The sequence below is a fragment of the Scardinius erythrophthalmus genome, assembly GCF_964197995.2.
Source record: "Scardinius erythrophthalmus genome assembly, chromosome: 5".
Taxonomy (NCBI): domain Eukaryota; kingdom Metazoa; phylum Chordata; class Actinopteri; order Cypriniformes; family Leuciscidae; genus Scardinius; species Scardinius erythrophthalmus.
The window spans coordinates 49,133,768-49,149,710 of NC_138225.1; the positions used below are offsets into that span (position 1 = coordinate 49,133,768).

The window sequence follows — 15,943 nt, forward strand, 5'->3', positions numbered from 1 at the left end:
ATAGCCGATCACAGTCTGTTTAGCGCACAAATGCAAAAAGTATATCTGGCTGTACAAGAGTCCCTACTTATGAAAAAGCACTGATCACAGATTAGGCATTAGAATTAACACGGCTATCTACATGTTACAGCATTACTGTCAGGTCCATATCTTTTTATGAAAAGTCTCTTTGCAAAGCCTGCATGGTTTACCAAAGAAGCCACAGTGAAATGAACCAAATAAACACATAATCCTCTATGACACATTTAGATAGTTGAAAATAAACTGCAACTTTTTTAACATTAGGATCCTAAGGAAGGTAATGCTATTTAAAGTTATGTCATTCTGTGCAGGCAGTCTTATGTATTCATCTATATTACGTAAATTAGTCATTTTGCCAGCTTGGTTTCAATGGTTTCAAAAGCTGTTTTTGGACTGTCGGAAGTTATGAAAATGACAATATATTATAATTATAGTACAATAACCTCTTATCAAAAGATCAAGGATACTTTGAATTCCCAATTCATGAGTTTAAATGGAAATTTTTGCTTACATTTCCTGTTTCCGCACAATTTTTTGGGAGAAAAACACATTCTCACATGTAATCTCGCATATCCAAATCAATTGTATAAGGTCACTGTGATTTTGCCAAGTAGGACATGTTCCTGGATCAAACATATTTTGCTGATCCTGGAACAACATTCCTGTCCAAAAATTTAACACTAACCCTACCCCTAATCCTAACACTATACCCAAAACTTACCCCTAAAATCAGAGGGAAATGATAGGTGAATAAGAATGGTGCAGAAGCCCCTAACACTTGGCATAAACTGTAAACGTGTCCCTCAAATCTGATCGGAATGTTGTTCCAGGATCATGTTGTACTTGGTGAAATCACATTCACCAATTAGGTCACACTACTCTCACCAAAGCGGATACTTAAATGAGCCTCACTCTTTAAAATAGCAACTCAAGTCAAGTCATTTGTCTTCATGGTTCAGAACAATATATAATATTAATTAAAGTTCTACCAAACCATGTGGAGGAAAGATGACTTTAAGGGACAGACATACAGCTGGTATTTTTGTAAACATAGGGAACCAGTATGACTGGTAGTGTATGTGCATGTGTGTTACTGTGGCGTCTGGTTAAGGAAGATATAAACAGATGATAGGAGGTGGCAGCAGATGTCTGGGCGGTGGGGTGTGGGCGACAGGAAAGAGAGAGAGAGAAAGAAAGAGAGAGAATAAGAGCTGAACCGGGAGGGGCAAACGAGAAACAGGAGGACATCCAGAGCGACAGAGCACCAGCATGAAGCAGCTGACCCAGACGCAGTGGCGCTCAGTCAGGTGTGCACAGTGTCACTGCAGGAGCTGTGGAGCCCCCATATGGCAGACAGGACACGTAATGCCACTTAAAATCAATTTTATACTCCATCTGCATGTGACATTACAAAAATATCATACAAAATACATGGTACACATGTACAGATTTCCTTCATAATTAAATTGCAGATTCGAGAATACGGGTGGCAAGATCCTACTACAAATTTACAAGGACATTTCACAGCCCACATGGTGCAAAGGGAAGTGATTTCTAATGTGAAGTGTCAGTTTGAACAAATGCAGACTGTCATTTTTGGCAAGCACAGAACTACGTCAGACTATACTGTTATTATCAAATTGCACCGATACAAAATGAGATTTTGATAGATAGATAGATAGATAGATAGATAGATAGATAGATAGATAGACAGACAGACAGACAGACAGACAGACAGACAGACAGACAGACAGACAGACAGACAGACAGACAGACAGACAGACAGACAGACAGACAGACAGACAGACAGACAGATAGATAGATAGATAGATAGATAGATAGATAGATAGATAGATACGGTATGACACATTTGTGCACATACAAATAAGCACACATTTGAGGATGCTGAGTCATATTTCCTGGAAAGGATGATCAGCTCATATAGATGGGATAAGGGGGAAAATACTAACCAGTCCGAGACTCTTACCGGAAAACAGCTGTGTCTACTCTGTTTATATGTGCTTGAGTTAGATCGAGTGTAATAAAGTCTCATCACATATTATTGTGTGAACTCTCTGCATGAACACACACCCTTTGCTGTTTTATATAAAGCCCTGTAGACTTTAAACAGAATATATATAGCCTATTTTATCATGTCACTATCAGATGGTAAAACCATGGTACGGAATGATTACCATACTAGTATACTTCAAAACATACAATGGTTAGCCATACCATGGTAAGCCAAGTCAAACTGTTCTGTTAGTGATTATAAATAATAATCTTTCTTATTATTGCATTTAGTCAGTACATTAATCAAATAATAATCATAAATTATATATATATATATATATATATATATATATATAGTATTATTATTATTATTTATTTGTATTTTTTCTGTTTTTCTTATTGCATTTAGTCAGTACATTAATCAAATAATAATCATAAATAATATAAATTTATAATTTTACATATATATATAGTCCACAGGTATATTTATTTAGAGATTTATTTTAATTAAACATTTTTGTATCTGTCGGGAGTTGATTGAATCGTGAAAAGTGGTCTCATATGTGGCAGTTGTTTGGTGATGAGACTAAGCGATGTCAAAAGAAAAGGAAGGTAATTTCAGAGGTGAAACAAGTTAATATATTTTGCTCAAAGATTATGAAAGCTGATGAATATCCATGAACTATTAACTAATGAAAGGGTGTGGTGGGCAACTTCACAGGGAGACAGGCAGGGAATAATGACAAATGAGAACAGGAACGATTTGAAGGCAGGGAGGGGGAGGTTAACTGAAAGACATGACCTGGATTTCTTTTATCTGCTGTTCCATTGTCATGGTTACGGGACGCAGAGCGTCTTTTGTGTGGATCGGAATGAAGGTTTGCAGGAGAGAGCAACCGTTTAATGAGAGATCTCTGGAAAACCATGACAAAACACAAAGCATAGGTTCAATGTGCATGTTATGAAATTATCAGCCGTTTTCTCCTTTCTCTTTGCCATTTTCATGATACACTAATGTACTTAAATATCATGATATGTGTCCAAAAACATGCTATAGGTATTATATCCAAAAATCGTAGCATTAACTATAACCATGGTGCTTTTTTGTTACTTGATTTCTTTTTCCAGAGTCCTTGATATGTTATAATCAGTGATGGCATTGAAGGGAGGAGTTCTCGACCCACCCTGTGCTGTGCCCATGCTGTGTGTCTGGCATTACCACAGGCTTAACTAGTGTGTGTGTGTGTGTGTGCGTGCGTGCGTGCGTGTATGTGTGTGTGTGTGTGTCCTCCTTCTTGAAGCATGTCAGGTCTGTCTGAGAGACTCTAATTTAGCCAAGAATAAAAGCGTCTCTCTGAGATTAAAGGCAATTAACACAGCAAAGGAAACTGTCCCTCATTTAAACACTCATTGCCATTGTTAAAGCAGGTGTTTACCAGATTCACTAGTCATGCATGGCTTTTAGCTCTCCTTTTACTTGATGCTGAACATGCTTGGAAATTTTTTATAAAAGTATAAGAGGTTGTAAATGGGTAAAAGTAGGTTGGTTGGAGAAAGACAATGACAGAAACCAGACCCCATGAAATTGGGTTTTGTGGCTTTTAGTCCATGTCTGTTTGTTCTAAGGCCTCTTATGCTAAAGTACTACGATGTGGAAATATGGGTCACACTTTATTTCGATGGTCCACTTTAGACATTTAACAACAGTTACAGTTAACAATTTTGCAACTACATGTCAGCTAGCAGTCATTAGAGTATTAGTAGGCTATAGTAGACTGTTAGGGTAGGGTTCAGGTTAGTAGTAAGTTGACATGTTGTTGCAAAGTTACTTATAGTCAGTAGAATGTCTGTTGAGGAGCATCAAAATAAAGTTTTACCAAAATATAAAATTTTGTTCAAATCAGTCATTTTAATTTAGCCTGTGAGTGATATCACCTCTAATTGACCAGTTATGTGCCTGGCTCGCCTTCATCATTGTCCTGTTATGGCAATTACTGTTAATTGTTTTTAGATAGTATTTTTTTTTAAGTATTCATATGCTATAATATTAATAATAATATGTGCTCTGTTGTTGCCTAATCCCTCTCTTGAGAAAATGTGCCATAAATACCATAAGCCTACCTCACTACTGTATTTGCTCATGTGCAACCTGCACTATATAATGCACTATACAGAGTAAGATGCCAGTCACGCTAATAGTTAATTGTATTAACTTATATTATACTTATATTATATTTCTCATTATTGTAAATGGTAAGTATGTCATTACTGTTTTCCCGTCTTTCATGTACACAGTATGTCATTGATAACAATGGTGTTTTGGTTGAGACGACACAAGGGGTTGGAGAGGGCGCTTGAGGCAAAGTTGCCACCTGAATAAAAAATGCCCTCAGAAGTCATGATATGGATGAGCTGTAATATCGCCAGTAAATTATTGGTATGATGCTGCCTGTGTGAACAAAGAATAGGATTATCGGTTTGAGCTTTGGACCAATCATAAAGCTCTGTCAGAACTCTGAACAGTAAAATACTGTTAAGTACCATTTTTGAAAGTAAAAAGAACAAACAAGCTTATAATTTGCAGTAAAAAGCTATGCTATTCCCAGAATTCCCTGTGTGACACTTCACATTTAATAGTTTTTCATTTTAATAATAATGTTTCTTCTTAGTTCTTTGTTGTCAGTTATGTTCATTAGGGTTTTATGTTACAATTTATGTTGTTAAATTAATGTTAATTGCATTATTCTAGTGTCATGATTGGTTGCTGAAAGTCGCATGAATACAAGGAGAAACAAAAACTTTCTTTAATGTGCAGAATCCCCAAGAGAACACGCTGGAGATAACTATGAAATAACTGACAACTAAATAAAACACTGATGACACGGAACAATGAACTGAATGAACTGAGATCTTAAATACAAACAGAGAGTAATCAACGGGAAACAGAACAGGTGTGTAAATGTATTAACAACCAATGAAACTAACGATGACTGGGAACTAAGGCAAAACCAGCACAGGAAAAACAGCGAAAAAGAAACCAAAACAGACTTTTGTATTTGTGTGTATGACACTGCGTGCACCTTATATATTTAAATTTATGAGTAACATTGTACCAATAGAATCTATTTAAGCTCTATCAGTGTGACTGGTCATCACACAAGTAGGCCTACACACACAGAGAGCAAGAACAGATTGTGAAATATCTGTGAGATCAGCACTTTTCAGAACATATTTTTGGGCTAATGCTAATGCACAGTTCAGCTACACACAGACATTATAAACACACGATCTTGGGGAATCTAGGGCAGTTCATCTCAACTTACATCCACAAATATTAGTGCAATAAGAGTTCAACCATCAGGGATTTAGCATGCAAAAATAAATGGCTCAGACAGAAGATGGGAAAACATAGTAGACCTATGCAGAATGTGAGTAGGGAAAAACATGGTGTGTTTAAAACTTCATGCTAGGTAGTTATTAGTGCTGTATAGTGTTTAAACCATTACTGTAATTTTCTCTAATAAAATCAAGATGTATTCCAGACAGTGGAGAAAGAAAGACAGAGAAAGAAAAACTAGATCTTTATATTTTCCGAAGTAAATGTGAGTGGGGTGTATACCAGTGTAAAAGAGCTAAAGTGTTGTGTGGTTGCTAACCCAGCTAACAGGGAACGTTCTGAGAGCTTTGACTAAAATTCTGGCAAGGTTCCCTCAAAGTTATTATGAGCAAACATTCTTCCAGTAATGTTAATAAAACGTTTGTTCAGAGTTGTCTATTCTTCTCAAAAGGTTAGAACAAAAACATTATTCATACATCATTCATGGAATTATTTTCTGAAACATTTTAGTTGCAAATTCATAATTTTTTTCCATTCTGTTTCAGAACAGTTAGAGAACATTCAAATGTCACTAAAATAATGTTTGCAAAATTTATAAAATGGAATTTTCCCTTAACATTTGCATAACCAAATTTTTTTTTTTGGGGGGGGGGGGGGTATTTTGAACATTTAAAGAACGTTCAGAAATAATGTTTTCATAATTTAATGGGAATTTTTGTTTGCTGGGTAGGGTGTTACTGTAATGGGCAGTTAGTTGCCCAAGTCAAAAGTTAAACTCAAGTTTAATATTTAGGGAAAGGGGTTTGTTCAAATATCTACGAATTACTAATAGTGCTGCTAGTCTGAATTTTTTTTTTATTTGGGAATAAAATATCTGGATTCTTCTACATTTGTGTAGGTGTCTGTATGGTCAATTGTGTGTGTGTGTGTGTGTGTGTGTGTGTGTGTGTGTGTGTGTGTGTGTGTGTGTGTGTGTGTGTGTGTGTGTGTGTGTGTGTGTGTGTCTGCATACAGACTGTTTTTTTATTATTATAAAAAGAAAGTCATTAAAAAAAAAAACTTCAAAGTGCTCTGAAAAAAGAATGCTCTTTTCAGACAATTCCCATTTTCAGTGTAAAGTCAGGTAAATACACACAGACACAAATACATACGTCATACAGAATGCATGAGAGAGCACTTACAAAACCTTCAGAATCTGACTTGATCATACACAAACATGCGTTGTGCCTTGAAACTTCAGAGACACTAAACCTGACATGGTCATACAGTTGCTTTGAACTCCAGAACAAAAGTTGGCATAGATGGCTTAAACAGAGTATAGCAAAGTGTCGTTGGTCCATGACATCGTTTAAGCATTCGAGATCAAAAAGACCACAGGGTAATTGTACTAGACTCATTCATTTATGTGTTCAAACATAACCTGTACACATTATGTTTGCCTTGTATCAAAGTCCTTTTGAATATCATATAATTTGGGACAATCAAGCATTTCCTGAGGTAGTGGGAAACTTGTGGTCTCTGCCTCAGTGTCTCTATGATGTAAATGTTTAGTTCCTGGTAGAATGAGGGCCCTAAAGGAATATTTTTTGTGGATTTTACATTTCTAATGGAATTTCTATTAATACTGAAAGGATCCCTATTGAGATCAAATTGAATCCCCTAAAATTCAAATAAGATCCTACTGGATAAAACTTGGATATTGTTTAAGGTTTATCAGAATGCTGCCTGTATTGTATTGTATTGTATTGTATTGTATTGTATTGTATTGCATTAGAGATGCCAGAGTTTTAAAATTCTGAAATATATGCTTTCTTTTTATGTCCTACAAGAGCATTTATCCTATTGGGAATCACAGTAGTCCTATTGGCAACTATTATATAGGATCTCTATTTTATGTGTCATGTTGAAATCCTTAAAGAAAAACCCCATTATGATTCTTTAGGACTGTTACGTTGTAAATTGTTACGTTGTTAAATTAGTATGTTGTTAACATAAGACACAATGGTGAAGATGTCATCCTGTGGGAAACTCCCTATTTCACTCCACAACTGTGAATCACACATGACCCCCTGTGGACAGAATTGGTATGGACTTTTAGGGCTTGAATTTCTGCCACAATCAGAGCTCCAGTGCACTATAATATTCTTGATATTGCAAAATCATGAAGAAAGGGCATTATAAAATGAACAACAACAGTTATAATTAAACTTATTGCCAGACTGGATAAATGTGCTCATTGTGAACTTTCCTTTAGAACTTTAATTAAGCTAAAAGCCTTTAAAACTGCAGGTTTGAATCCTCTGTTTGGCAGACTCTTCCCTCTATTCTCTGAGTAAACGAAGGGCTAAAGCTGTGGTCACAGAAGACTTTGAGCATGCAAAATTTATTCGGACGCCACAGCCAACAGGATATGATGAAACAATCAATTCAGAATGTGAAAATGCACCATATAGCTTTAAAGTTTGTGTTCTTCAGAATTGGCCAAGAGCTTTACCTCATTTGGGGCAGTCATGGCCTAATAGTTAGAGAGTCAGACTGGTAACCCGAAGGTTGTGGGTTCAATTTTCAATATCAGCTGGAAACGAATAACCTCCACTGCTCTGTGTGTGTGTGTTCACTACTCCTAATGTGTGTGCACTATTTTGGATGGGTTAAATGCAGAGGACAAATTCTGACTTGGCTTTCACTTTTTTCACTCATTACGGAGTTCTCATTACAGTTCTCTTTATATTTACATTTATTCATTTAGCAGACGCTTTTATCCAAAGCGACTTACAAATGAGAACAATAGAAGAAGTAAAACTAACAATAGGACAACAATATGCAAGTGCTATGACCCTTCCCAGTTTAATCTAACGCAGTACGTGTAGTTTTTTTTTTTTTTTTTTTTTTTTTTTGTGTAAAGATAATAGATATAGAATGTAAGATAAAGTGTTAGTGTTAATGGATCAAGTGTTGCTGAAAAAGATTTGTCTTCAGCCGTTTCTTGAAAATGGCTACGGACTCTGCAGCTCTGGTTGAGTTTGGCAGATCATTCCACCTGCAGGGAACAGACCAGAAGGAGGTCAGAGAAAGAGATTTTGTGCCTCTTTGAGATGGCACCACAAGACGGCGTTCACTTGAAGAGCACAAGTTTCTGCATGGCACGTATGTCTGGAGTAACCAGTTTAGATAACTGAGTTTAGGTAAAAGGGAGCCAACCAGCGTTAGCTTCGAGATCCGAAGCAAAGTCGATCACAGAGATGCAGGAAGTATGGGAGGGCGACGCAGCGTCTCGTTCCCTTTTCAGGGAACTAAGCTTACAGTCGTAACCTGAGACTTTCCCTTTCAAGGGAACTCACGCTGCGTCGATGACGCCTTGGGAACGAGAATACCCAATACGCCATACTTATAATTGCCTGTATGTGAAACTGTCGGCAATCTAAGTAAAAAGCACCTGAGACCCTGGGGCAGTGTCCTGCGTCACAGGCTATAAAACCTCACAAATGTGAGCGGTGAGGACCACCCTGCCGCATCACAAACTTCTTGAAGGGAAACCCTTTATAATAAGGCTTTAGAGGCCGCCATACTCCTAGTAGAATGAGCTCTGACCACCAAAGGGCATGGCTGGCCAGAGAACTCATAGGCAAGAGAGATAGCCTCAACTATCCACTTGCTGATTGTCTGCTTAGAGGCTGGAAGACCCTTCTTAGGTGATCCAAAGCAGACAAACAACTGATCTGATTTTCTCCACGGGGCAGCCCTGTGGACATAAGTATCCAGTGCTTGCACTGGACACAAGAGATTCAGTTTTTCCTGGTCCGAAGAAGCAACCGGAGGAGGACAGAAAGCCTGCAGCACAATAGGCCTTGGAATATTGGTTGGCACCTTAGGGACGGATCCCTGTTTAGGGTATAAGAATGCCTTGACCATTCCGGTTGCAAACTCAAGGCAGGTGTGAGAAACCGAAAGGGCCTGAAGGTCTCCGAATCTTTTGAGGGACGAAATAGCTAGAAGAAAGATGGTCTTTAATGTCAGAAATTTTTCTGAGACCGACTCTAGGGGCTCGAAAGGTGCCCCTGATAGGCCCTCCAAAACTATTGCTAGATCCCAGGCTGGCACCCTAGTGCGAGTTGCAGGCCTCAGCCTCAAGGTGCCACGAAGGAAACGGATGATCAGGGGGTCTCGACCCAATGATGTACTACCCACCGGGGCGTGGAAAGCCTTAATGGCCACCACGTAGACTTTTAAGGTGGATGGGCATAAACCTGATGCAAAGTGATCTTGTAGAAACTCGAGTACTGTACTAACTGAACAGTTAACTGGATCCCACTGATGCTGGTGACACCAAGAAGTGAACACTCTCCACTTTAGTGCATATAATTTTCTTATAGCTGGAGCTCTGGAGCTTAGGATGGTCTCAACAACCTCAGTTGAGAGACCACTCTCTATGAGTTGGGCCCCCTCAGAGGCCAAACCCATAGTTTCCAAATCTCTGGCCGGGGGTGAAATGTTGTGCCCCCTTCCTGAGACAGAAGGTCTCTCCTGATCGGGATCTCTTGATCGGGACAGGAGGGCCGTCGAGGAGATGACTTAGGTCCGCAAACCAAATTCGACTCTGCCAGTGTGGTGCTACTAGCAGTAGACTTATTCTGTCCTGACGGACTCTCTCCAGAACTCCTGGGAGCAGAGCAACAGGGGGAAATGCGTACAGACGTAGCCTTGGCCACATCTGCACCATAGCGTTCAGCCCCCAGGGCGGCTGGATGAGTGAGGGAAAACCATAGTGGACAGTGCGTTGTGTACTGAAACGCCAAAAGATCCACTTCTGCTTGCTCGTAAACTTCCCATATTTGCTCCACCGCCTCGGGGTGGAGTCTCCAATCCCCTGGCCTCAGCCCCTGTCTCGACAGGGTGTCTGTTTCTATATTCTGGCCCCCTGGGATATACACTGCCCTCAGAGAGAGTATTTTGCCTAGGGACCACAGGAGGATCTGGTGCGCCAGTTTGCAGAGTGGACGCAAACGCAGACCCCCCCTGACGATTTATGTAAGAGACCACCGATGTGTTGTCTGTATGGACAAGCACATGATGGCCCCTCAGGTCTGGGAGGAAATGTCTCAGCACATTGAAGACTGCCATCTTCTCCAGGCAGTTTATGTGCCAAGAAAGATGATGACTCCTCCACAGACCCTGAGCTGAGCGGCCTTCCTTTACCGCTCCACAGCCGGTGAGGGAAGCATCTGTTGTGATAGCAACTCGATGGCAAAGAGCTCCCAACACCAGACCCTGGGACAGGAACCAATGTTTCCTCCATATTACCAAGGCACGGAGACACCGCCGCGTGATCTTGATCGTACGAAGTGGATTTCCCCTCGGGGAGAACCCTCTGGTCCTGAGCCACCACTGCAAGGGTCTCATGTACAGTAAGCCAAAGGGTTTCACATTGGATGCTGCTGCCATGAGAGCCAACAGTTTCTCGAACTGTTTTACAGTGTGTGACTGGCCTAGCTTCAAATCTTTTGTGGCTGTGAGGATGGCAGCTACACAAACGGGCGATAGTGTGGTTCGCATCGTGACTGAATCCCAAACCACACCATGGAAAGTGGTTCTCTGTAGTGGAGAAAACACACTCTTCTTGGCATTGAGTCTCAACCCCAATTTCTTCATGTGAGCGAGGACGACGTCTCGATGCCCTGCAGCCTGAGCGGGGCCAGAGCTGCATCTATGCACTTCGTGAATGTGCGGGGTGATAGAGCTAGACTGAATGGAAGCACCCGATATTGGTATTCTTTGCCCCCGAAAGAAAACCTCAGGAACCTCATGTGTTGAGGGAGGATGGAGACATGGAAGTAAGCGTCTTTTAGATCTATCATGACAAACCAGCAGTCCTCAGATCTGATTTGAGATCTAAAATTACAAAGATCTAAAATGGGACACAACCCCCCATCCTTTATCAGAACAATAAAGTAGCGGCTGTAAAACCCTGATTCTCTGTCGGATGAGTACACCTGCTCTATAGCTCCCTTCGCTAATATACTCTACTTCTTGCTCCATTACCAGAGCCTGCTTGGGATGTACTTGCGTGACTAGCTCCCCGTTGTAACAAGGTGGAGGAGAATCAAACTGGATTCTGTAACCTTTCTCTATTAACTGCAGGACCCATGGAGATATATTCGGCAGATTCTTCCACTCTGTCAGAAAACCTACTAAGGGTACCAGTCTCTTGAGACTGGCCTCTGGTGTTAGTGTAACAGCCACTTTGGTGACCTGAAGCATCCTGGCAGGAAACAACCGAATTGACTGTTTTTGAACCCCCCTCAGAGGGCGCGAGTCTGACGCAACGTCGAGTTGGCGTTGAGCCAAGAGCTCTCTGGAGACCACTGTGCCCCTGGGCACCAAGTGTGGCGGGGTTGGCAGAATGGTTCCCTGAGGACCCCGAAGTGGAACGGCACCGTATGCTGAGGTGAACACCGCTCCACCCCGTTAGGGGCTGTCCTCAATGGTCTGACACACATGGCGTCAGGACTGCTTATGAGCCGAAGCCTTTTTAGCCATAAGAACAGTCCTCAAATCCGCTTTGGCTTAGAAGATTTGGCTGAGAGTGTCAGCTCGGCCCCCATGATTATTAGGAGGGGCACGAGACGCAACACTCTCTTTCTGTTGTGCGCGATATGAGGAGCTCGGCTGGGGATGCCCACGCCCAGCATCCCCAGGGGGCTGGACCCGGCGAGGGAGAAATTTCTTGAAAGCCTCTGATTGTTTTTTAGTTTCCTGAAATCTCTCAACAACTGAATTTACTGAGTCGCCAAAGAGACCAGTAAGAGAGATTGGAGCATCTAACAGAAACGCCCGATCTTTCTCTTTCATTTCTGCTAAATTCAACCAGAGGTGCCTCTCAGTAGCTACGAGGGCTGCCATAGGCCGTCCAATAGCAAGAGCGGTCTCCTTCGAACTTCGTCGAGACCCACTCCCTCACTTTTGTCCAGATCCCCCAACAGGTCTGCCTGATAGGCTTGAAGCACTGCCATAGTGTGAAAACAGGCTCCAGCTTGACCTGCAGTCGTATAAGCTTTGCCCACTAAATTAGATTTTAAAGGCTTACTGGGCAGCACGGGATCCTTCAGGGACGATGCTGAACTGGGAGACAGATAACTCGCGAGCGTCTGTTCAGCCTGAGGCATCGACCCATAACCATGTTCCTTCAGTCCCCTTATATCACTCTTTCCATTGGACTAGTTGACATACGTGCTTCAGACGTAATCACGCGGAGACGTTCCCAAGGCGTCATCGACACAGCACGAGTTCCCTCGAAAGGGAACTCAAGCAGTCTATGGCCCACATTTATTTGCTATAATGTAAATCAATGTGTACCATGGTTATTTCTTGGATTTTGTAAATTTTTGCCTTTTAACTACCTTTTTGCCTTCACTAAATCCATTTAAAAGTCCTGTGGTGTGAAAAATACTTTTTAAAAGGACAAATTTAAGTACTTTCACAAAAAAAAAAAGTTGAGTACAGAGTCCCCGTGTGACATTTTCTTTTACAAACCTTTAACAATTATGAAAAAGTGAATGAAGGAGACACACCACGCTACCCACTTATATATGTGGTATTTTATCTTATGTAATTATAGATTGCCAAAACTGCCGTCATTTTTGATGGCAGTTCATCCCTGGTTATGGAGCAAGCTGTAGAGTATTATAATGCTGGAAACACTCATGTCTTTAAATATATATATATATATATATATATATATATATATATATATATATATATATATATATATATAAATTTACAGACCAACCTAAAGGAAACATTTGCATGTTTTAAGTTATTTTTGACCGGCACTCTCAGAAAAAAAAAGGCACAAAAGCTATCACTGGGGATGTATTCAAAACATACACCTTTTTACCTAAAGAGTGCATATTAGTACCTCAAGGGTACATACTGGTTCCAAAAGTGTACAAATCAGTACCTAAATGGTACATATTAGAACCTTTTTAAAGGGTATATCATCCTTGCTTTTGTACCTTTATTTCTGAGTGTGTGGTCATATGTTGGATAAAATTGTATATTGTTATGTGTTTGTAAAATATTTTATGTAAACTTTTTGTGCTGCCATTTTGGCCAGGACTCCCTGGAAGAAGAGATTTTATATCTCAATGGGACTATCCACGTAAAATAAAGGATAAATGCTGTCCAAACAATACATTTTAGTGTTGTTGTTATTGTGAGAGCCAGAAAGAATTTCAAAGCGGTGGAAATGTGCCCATCACATTATATAAAACATTTAAAAATTCTCAGAAAGCAATTACATATAATACAGTAAATGGCAATAGAAAGTGCTTTTCAGCAGGTACAGTCAGAAACAGAGAAGGACATGAAGTAGCGCAAAAAGTTTGCAGCAAATACACAGTGGCATCATAAGACAAGCAAAGAATCTCATACATTAGTCCATCTGTGCCAGTACACTGTAAAAATAAAAGGTGCCTGGAGGAACCTTTTGGGGTTCTTCACTTCGCCACACCGGCGGAACCGTCTGTAGATCCTCTAGGCACCCTTTAAAAAGGGGCAGTTCTCTGAGGAACCACACAGGTTTCCTGAGGAACTCTTATATTAGGCACTGTGTGGAACCACTTTGGGTGCCTCCAGGAACCAAATTTCATTTTTTTTTTTATATTTAATTTCATGTTGTTACTATGGTTACATTTGACTTCTATTATAATAAACAAATTGAACCAAATACAAAATAAGAATTGTTTATTACATATTTGATATTCATTTTTATACATACACTTCCATGCACATGGGGAAAAAAGCTAACTACAGATTAATATCAATGACTACACAAAAAAATAGTATACATAAGCAACATGAATAATCAACCATGTATATACAATAGATAAACAAGAAAAGACATCTCAACAAAATGCATGGAAACACATATGTTCCACTAAATAAATCAATGTAAAAAAATTACATTTGAACTAATTAAAAAATGTCCATCATACTTAACTTTAAAACATTTGTGTTTCAGTCCGATGGTTAGTCTGACATCACTGTTTCCAAGTCCAAAAGCTCTATCAGATGCCAAAAACAAACAACAGTGCTAATATACACTAATTGTGCTGTAACCTTTATCTCTATACTGAAATCTCTGATGGTTAGTTATTCAGCTATTTTGAATCATAAAATGTTGAAGTCTGGGATGCCGTTAGACTGGAGACTGTAATGTACACTATGGCTTTTGAAAAGCTTAAATGTGTGACTTGAATCAACAGTGTTCATAAATGGTTGTTGAGTATTCTCATGAAACAAGATAGAGGAAGTAGAAGTAGAGGCTTCGACCCGAAACAGAGTTAAGGTGCAGTAAAATGATCTGTTGTTCTGTGAATGTTCACTGGTGAATTCAGTCATTTCAATATGAATTCACACGATCAGCAATTTTGTTTGTGGTCAGAAATGTCACTATGGGACCAAGTTGGTGTGAGGTACTTAACGAGTTAGAAAAGTGAAAAGGTACAGCATCGTTTTCCGTTTGTTTTTCCTCTTTTCTGGTGGATAGTCCAGGCACTTCAATGATTTTCAGGTCTACAGGAGGATTTTTATTCTTGATCAAACTTGTATTTCAGCTTACCGAGATCCCTGCAAAGTACAAAATTTACTGTTAGTAATGTTATTAAAGTGATAGTTGTGAAATTTAAATAATTTCCTCAGCCTTGTGACGTTCCAAACCTGTTTGACTTTCTGTCTGTGGAACCCAAAAGCAGATCTCAGGCATAATGCAACCCCAGTCACCGATCGTTGACACTGCATGAAACACAAGCAGAAAACAATTGTGTAAATCATTCATGAAACCATTCTTATGCACACTTGTCTAGTTCAATTCAATGCAACAATTTATGTAAAAATGGTTAAGCTCCAAAAATGTCCCAGAAAAGATCCTAAAAATAATCAATGAGTTCACAACTCATGTGTTATGGGTTGTGTTGCAAGTCTTCTGAAGCCTAATTGCTTTTTCCTATTTATTTATTTTTTTTGTCGAAAAAGACTAAACTTGAAGTTATAATTCAGAGTTAAAATGTCTATTGCATTTTTTGTGAATCAAACCTGTGATATTATTTTTCTGAGTAACATGAATGAGATTTGAGATCATGAGAAAAGATTTTCAGAGAGTAACTGATTAAAAAACACAAGTACACAGTCAAACAATACAATTTACACAGAGAAAGTTCATAGTAATAAAGTACTTGCATGTGATGCAGGTAACTTACTGTAATTCAATGTTGCCACTGAAATGTTCAGATTATTTTAGAAATGTAATGGTTGTTCTGGGGAAACAAAAGAACAAAGCTGATTATTCTCAACATAATATTTATTGACCAGTAAATGGCTTTAAAATGGTATTTGAGAGAATGAGGGCACCTGTAGTAAAGTTAGGCTAAACAAAAACAGACCAAACTATAACCTGTTTTTGTTATTCATAACAAACGCCAAAAATCAGAGAATTTTCTAAATTAGTTAGGCTATATCAGCAATTTGAAGACACAGTTGTACAAAATATGTTGAATTGAATGACTAAATCAATCT

At 39.4% G+C, this 15,943-nt stretch overlaps 1 long non-coding RNA gene across 1 annotated transcript; it reads right to left on the reverse strand.

Annotated features, from left to right (window-relative positions):
* Positions 1 to 14,895: 14,895 nt before the first annotated feature.
* On the reverse strand, positions 14,896 to 15,682 carry LOC308690968. Its single transcript, XR_014030224.1, has 3 exons — positions 15,628 to 15,682; positions 15,089 to 15,163; positions 14,896 to 14,998 (listed from the first exon to the last, which is right to left on the reverse strand). It is a non-coding gene; the product is annotated as an uncharacterized lncRNA (long non-coding RNA).
* Between the last annotated feature and the right edge of the window lie 261 nt (positions 15,683 to 15,943).